The 7,537-nt window shown below is 39.7% G+C and overlaps 1 protein-coding gene across 1 annotated transcript in view; it reads left to right on the forward strand.

Moving 5' to 3' along the window:
* Positions 1 to 1,231: 1,231 nt before the first annotated feature.
* The window catches only part of Tet (tet methylcytosine dioxygenase-like), a 57,891-nt gene continuing 51,585 nt past the window's right edge, over positions 1,232 to 7,537 (forward strand). The window contains 1 exon segment of the mRNA XM_018508862.1: positions 1,232 to 1,438. The gene's annotated coding sequence lies outside the window, so the exon portion shown is untranslated.

Genomic DNA, 7,537 nt, shown 5'->3' on the forward strand with positions numbered 1-7,537 from the left:
GGGACTACTGCCGACGAGTACCGAACTCGACCGAATCGCGGGCAAGACGAGTGGAGAGGACGTAAAGCAACGGGCAGCTGTAAACGGGCGAGCAAGCGAGCGAGTCCGGCGTGCGTGCGTCCGTGCGGACAACACACAAAGACTACTCACTACTACACTACTATTACTACTACTACTACTACTACTACTGTTACTATTAGTACTACCACCACCCTACCACTACCACTACCACTACTAATCGGAGAGAATTCACAGTGGCGGAAATACATCGCACTCAGCACAAGACAGCCCGCCAAACCAAAGGTAGATTGGTTAGTTAGTTAGTTGATTCGTTGGACCAACGTGGTCAATCCGGCCGTCCGGTGCGCGGCATGTTGTGTGTCCTATCTTGTTCAGCGTGCGACGCCCAGCATATACGGTACGAGGGAGGTGTGCGTTTCTGCATGAGTGTGTGAGAGGGAGAGAGAAAGAATGAGATGGGAAGAAAGAGTGAGCATCGTGTGTTAGAATTAGGAAGTAAAGCGGCAAATGGTGGTGTGCGGAATGGTAGTCGACTATCCTGCGAAGAAAATATAAAAAGAAAACAGTTTTAGGATATTGGAGAAATCGCGGACAATATGAATCGTCGCAGTTACTGTTCAATTTGAAAATGAAAAAGTAGAAAGTGAGATGTACCTAAAATGGAAGAATAGAGTGAGTGTGCGCGCGATTTTTCGAAACTAAAAGTGTCGTGGCCGAATTTTTTATGATTATGAAAGGCGACGTAATCGTAGACATTAAATTAAATTTTTTTCAAGTTGAGGTGCGATTGTGAAATAAATTGGAAACTACTTTGGACGGGGTATTGCATAATTTTTACCAAACAAAATAGGTTTGGTATCTTTCGAAGAATTCATCAGTTGCGTATTTCGAGATGGCGTAAATACAAGCAATTCCTATCAAAGTATCCCCGAGGTGATGCGCTAGTGGAACCAACGTGGAAGCTGTGAATCCTGTCGATTTTCCCAACTCTGGTTTTCTCGTGTTCGGAGCATCGCCATCACCAGCGAAACCACCACCACCTAGCACCTATCGCATCACCGCCGCTCCCACTGCCAGTGGCATCGTACCAACCACCACTACCGCCGCCACCACCACCACCACTGTCGCCGCCGATGCCGCCGCCGTCGTCGCCGCCGTCGACGCCTCCTGCGCTAGCTAACCGGCGACGGTTCACGGTAGTGTCCTCGAACACGGCATGCACGTATCGTGCTGCGAAAGTTTTACGAGTCTCGCGGTGCGCCAAACGAGAAACGTGTTCGTGTGCCGACGCCGACGTCGGCGTCGCCGTCGAGACGTGTGAGAAACGGGACAACGACGACTGGCGTTCCGATACCCGAAAGATTCCGCTCCCTCCTAGGCTCGACTTAACGCACCGCAGCGCGTGTGTAGGAAACAGGTTCTTAGCGCACGCATTACTCCGTTTCCGTCAGCGGATTTTACCCGCGCAATCGGGCCCCCGGCTCCTTGGTTTCCCGGAGGAAACGTGTGTCTCCCCGTGACTGTAACGTCTCGTTTTTTTTATATAATTTTCTTTCGTATAAATCTTCACTTTCGATTTAAGTCTAGGTCCAATCTTGCTTCAAGGGCCCTAAAGCTTTAGGAAATTAATCAATCATAGTTGAATATCAGAAAAATAATCGATTGTGAGTGATCAATTTCTTACAACTTTACGGCTTAGCACAAGGAACATTCTTAAAGCAAGATTGTAGATTTGTTGATCGTTGAATGTGTCGTACATTACATTGTAGCCAAACGTAGTTTCCGAATTCGGATCGATATGTTTACGTTTACCAGAAAGAGTTCGCGCGAAACGATCTCCGCGTGCTGTTCCGATGGCAACAAACGTCAAAATCATCTCAAGTGGAGCATTACGATCCTTCGTGGATAGTGGCAGCGAACAGTTTTTCATTTATGACAACTGTCAACGAAAGGCGAGAATAGAATTTGCCATTGTCAACGGTAACGATATCTTTGAATCAGTCGATGCTATCAGCTCTTATAAATTAAAGCTCGTCTGTGCAGAGTTTGCATACGTAGTTCCCTAACAAACAAACTGACGTTATTTATTATAATAACTGCATTCAGCATAAAAAGCAACTTTTCAACTGTTGTAAAATTCTTTAATATGACTGGTCTTATTCTTAGTTCTTCACTGGATTTAAATGTATAAACTAATAGAAGTCTATTAGTTCATGTCTATTAGTTTATACATTTAAATCCAGTGAAGAACTAAGAATAAGACCAGTCATATTAAAGAATCTTACAACAGTTGCGAGGATGCTTTTTCTGCTAATCGCAGCCATTTTAACGTCAAAATGACGTTTCTAACATCATTTGATATCAAAATGACGACAAATAGCACTTACAACAGTTGCGAGGATGCTTTTTCTGCTAATCACAGCCATTTTAACGTCAAAATGACGTTTCTAACATCATTTGATATCAAAATGACGACAAATAGCGTCGTCATTTTGACATGATAACATTGATTCAACTGAAGAAGATACTAAAAGAATATCGAAGATATTGTTCTACTAGTATTTCAATATATCAATATGAAACCGAACATTGGTATGGCATTAAAGATATTATTCTCACTGATATATGGGACCTACAGTTTAAAGCCGAATCTGAACGGCGCTGATGATCAAAGATCTCTTAATCACCAGATGAAGTTATTTTCGGCTCCTTAAATGCGAAAAATCGCGTATGTGAACACAGGTGGGATTGAACCCGGATCTACAGATTACGAGTCAATCGCACCGAGTGGCAAGCCACACGACGACTTGTTTGCTAAGTCATAATTAAAAACAAAAATACATAAGGGAAGTATGAGTCAGCGCGGTATTTAGAGCGCAAGTATAATGATAAAAATTTTAAATAATTAAATGATAAATAAATTGGGGAATTAGGAATCGGCGCTGTAAGTGGTGCGCTTAAGTGACTAAATTCGTTATAGTCCAAATAATATATTTCAACAAATCAATAACGTACGTTTCGGCTAAATTCAAGCCTTCTTCAGCAAATACATTTTCATGAGTTGTGTTTCATGACTAGTGCGTGCATGGATTCCATTGGCTAATCTCCCATACATTTTCCAAAAGTTTTATAGTCCATATCTGGTGACAAATATTTTAATATACATATATATGTTCGTACGCATTTCGACTTACTTTAAATCATTATCAACGAATTTAAACATATTAATTCAATCTTGTGCAAGATGTACAAGCCTGATGTCAACTATCCACCATATTAAAAAGATTCTTTGGATCCATTACAGTTTTCTGCCGGAAGGAAACAAGAAAACCTTCATAAAGTAAGGCAAATTGTTGTAATATGCAGACGAAATTGATTGCCGTACTGATAATTTATAGTGCACGTAACGTAAACCGTAGCATTTTTAGCGCTGGCAGTAAATTTGGGACACAGCCAGTGTCAGTATCGTTATATTGTAACTGTACATATATTATATATAAAAATGTTGCATAACGATAACGTGACGAAAACGAAATATTGTTAAGAGTTAGAGCCATGGCACAGGAAAACATTTAAGCAATAAAACGTTTCAAGTAAGCATACTGAAAAGTGTCTGGTTATAGCCATCAAATATTGAGTGAAATAATTTCAACTACAGAGTGTATCCACGGGAAGGTGTTGAAATTAATTAGCTGATATATTCAATCATTAGAAAAATTGCATTAAAAAGAAGAAAATCGGCAATTTTTAATGGATATAATTAAAATTTAACAAAATATATTGTATGTATAAGTTTTGTATGTAATTTTATTGATAAACAATGTATTAAAATATAATAATCCAAAGGATTAATATTTTCAAAGTATGCATCATTTAAATTAGTACAAAACTCACTTTTTTTAACGAAAACTCATAAAAACTTTTTTTAATATGTCGTTTTTAATGTTACTGACAACCTTTTTAATAGCTGCTATTAAATTCTGACATTGTTTTTTTATCGTGTTAACGGTCTTGGATATTAATTATTAGCTTAATTGATTATTAGCATATTTTTCATCAATAAAGTAAAACTAATATACAAACATTTTGTTAAATATTATTTATACTCATTAAAAAAATTGTATTTATACTCATTAAAGAAATTAGACTTTCTTCTTTTCAATGCAATTTTTATTTTTTCAATACTGAATACATTCGAACTTGATAGCTGATTAATTTCAATACCTCCTTGTGGAACCATCCTGTAAATGTTGAGATAGTATAACTAAACATAATTTTGTCTTTACAAATATTTAGTAAAGTATTACGGTTAGTAATATCATTTGGTAATATTTACTAAATATTTGTAAAGGGGTAGAATTATGTTTAATTATATTACCTCAATATTTAGTTGAAATTATTTCACTTAATATTTGGTAGCTACTATAACTAGATTCTTTTTTTAATACAAGCGAATTGATCAAATACAGTAGAGACTGTAAAGCATAACGTAGTAATCCAATATGTTGATTTTCTTACTGCTTATGTCTTATTGTTCAAGTTTTTCTGTATATGACCCTTAGGCCAAAGCATAAACTTTTACCCACAATGCATAAAGCATAAGAAAATTAATTAATCAGGGTTTTGTATTTTATGGAAAGGAAGAAAATGAAGTATTCTGGTTCATTTTCTTACGCATTATACGTTATGCAAAACTTTGTCTCTCGCTCTTAATCGCGAAACACAATAGAAGTGGTAAGGCTTTAAACCGTAAAATACTGGCCACCAGTCATAGTCGAATCATCACAGTGAGAAGAATAAAGGCCGCAGCACAGACTCTTGCATAACGCATAGTGCATAAGCGAATCAACTAATCAGAATCTTTCCTTTCCTCCCATTCCATGAAAAAGAAGAATTGTGATTGGTTGATTCCTTTATGCACTATGCATTATGCGTTATGCAAGAGTGTGCTGCGGCCTTAATCAACTATAATCGGTTGAATTTCTTTGACAGGTATAAGACTTGCTACATCTATTGTGTTTCGGGACGCAGGCAACTGAGCCACCTATCGTGATATGTAGTCCTTTTTCATCCGCATGAAAAGAAAGAGATTTTGTTTGTTCTCTTTGATGGTAGAATAAACGACGAAACGAAGTAGGAATAGATTGAACATCGAAAGGTTAAATTTTTCGAGTTACACTTTATTCTAGTTCCATATATTCATACGGATTGGATTTTTTTCAGAATAAATAAATTTTTTTCTTCTCTTAAACATATCTGTACAACATAAGTGCATTCTAGTTAAAAATATCAGAGATCTAATCTATTTTATCTGAAAAATGCAGATTAATCTAATACCTAACTTTCAATATTTCAAATTAATTCCTAAGTAATAAAAAATCATATTTCGAAACGACATTATCCAGTAATACAATAATCCTAATAACGACCAATAATCGAGCAAAGGAATTAGATGTATAATTAATAAATTAATATATATTTAAGTATAAAAGCTTCAGTACATTTGACATTGTGTCGATATCAAATTTTGTGTTGACAACCGTCATTCGAATCACAACTTAACAGTCAACATCTCGATGCGCTCACTTATCAATTCCATGTAAGTTCTAATAGAAATTTACAGTATATATATATATATATATATATAACGCAATTTATCATTTAGTAAATCTGGCAATATATTATTTATAAATTTGTTTTATTTATTGTAATTTATTGTACTGAAGAGGATCCAAAATCTGAAGGTCGAAACGTATGCCGTAGATTAAGAAATAATAAATTATCACACGCTAATAAACTATGTTGGCTCGATTAAAGGCATTACCATATTTGTATAAAAGCTTCGTAAACGTTTCGACTCACAGTTTTTCCTCGATACAGATATTATTCCAATCTCACCTTTCGAAACATCTTTTACAGTTTTTAAACTATTTGATCATAAAATAACATATTATACATTGCACACTTTTTTTTTTATTGTCATAAGAGATACTAATTTTTTATTAAAAAAAAAAGAGGGAAAAAGAAGCACGCGATTCCATGGCAGTTTACAGTTGCCTTCTATTTAATCGCGTAATATTTTTTTACGCAGCACTCTTTTTCCAAAGCCTATGCGTGGGCTCGGACGTCGTTGCGCGCATTAATCCGTGGTTTAGCGAACCAATTTAAATATCAGCGTCGCGCTCGACGCAATTTTATATCATTTCCGATATCGCGCGCCTGTGTGGGTGGGTTTAACGCTGCGAAAGCCCTCCTGTCGCCCTCCCCCTGCGTTGACCCCCGCCCGCGTTGCCCCCGCGCAGCCTTCGTTTGTCCCCCTACCCTTAACACGAACCGTTACGCATCTACACCAGATATGCGTGTTTTACGATGCGTGTCGTCGCGTACTCCGACGTCTTCTTCATCCTCATCCTCATCCTCGTCGTCGTCGTCGTCGTCGTCGTCGTCGTCGTCATCGTCGCCGTCGTACTTCTCCTCGTCACCGCCGTTTGTAAACGAGCGTGTGACCGGCCGTACGCGATGCTCGTAACGTCGTCACGACGTACTTTGCGGTATCTTGTGAGAGAGAAAGATAGAGCACGCGCGCATGCGCACGTGCACGCACGTAGTGCATACAGGGTGGGGCGTCCTGATTTTTGGACACATTCAATCGACATCGAGAGAGAGAGAGAGAGAGAGAAGACATCGCCATGTGTATCCATCGTTTTTGGTATCTCAGAATAGGATCGGTTGAAAGTTCGTCGAAATGTTTCTCGTTGAAAGTTTGATAATCCTTCCTAATCCCTCCCGTCGTTCCGATCTCTCCTTCACCTCCCGTAGTCGGGAATCGAGCCGATAAAACAGCGAGGACACCCGGTATATGTGTACACTAGAAGAGCGCGCAGCCGGCCGGGCCGGCCGGCGAACGTGCGTACGTTCAACGTTGGCGCGCGCGAATCAGTGCGCGGCCGAATGCGTCGCGTATGCGTGCGCGTCCGTCAAACGCGAGAAAAATTTTCAACCCGCGACCGATTTTCTTTCCGTTTCTCGTCTCCCACCGCGGAAAGGGTGAGAATCGAGAGAGACGTCGGAACGCCGCGAGTTCGTCGATACCGCGTACGCGAAAGTATACAGCAACAAGTGACCTCGACGTCGGTTGGCAACCGGGTGGACGCGATTCAAAGTGCCGATCCTCCCACCCCCGTCTGCTCGCCTGTTTCACCCGCCCGTCCACCCGCGGGGTAATCCCCTCGATGTTCGCGCGGCTTCTTTGTTTCCGCGATGCGTCCGTTTGGACGAGATCCGCGGTTGTAAGAATCCACGAGTGGTCCTGAGAGGATACAGGGAAGAAGGAAGATCTCTGTTTGGGTTCTTCGAGTATCGCGAGGAAGTTGAGTCTGGTAAAAAATAATTACGCGCAAGCGTCTCTTCTCTCTGTTTTTCCCTCTGACCTCGATTATCCCGCTTCGACTCGAACGCTGGAAGGACTATAAACGCGACATGTGACTGCGTCGTAACCGATTCCTTCGAGACAGTG

The sequence above is a fragment of the Trachymyrmex cornetzi genome, unplaced genomic scaffold (genome assembly GCF_001594075.2).
Source record: "Trachymyrmex cornetzi isolate Tcor2-1 unplaced genomic scaffold, Tcor1.1 scaffold276, whole genome shotgun sequence".
NCBI lineage: Eukaryota > Metazoa > Arthropoda > Insecta > Hymenoptera > Formicidae > Trachymyrmex > Trachymyrmex cornetzi.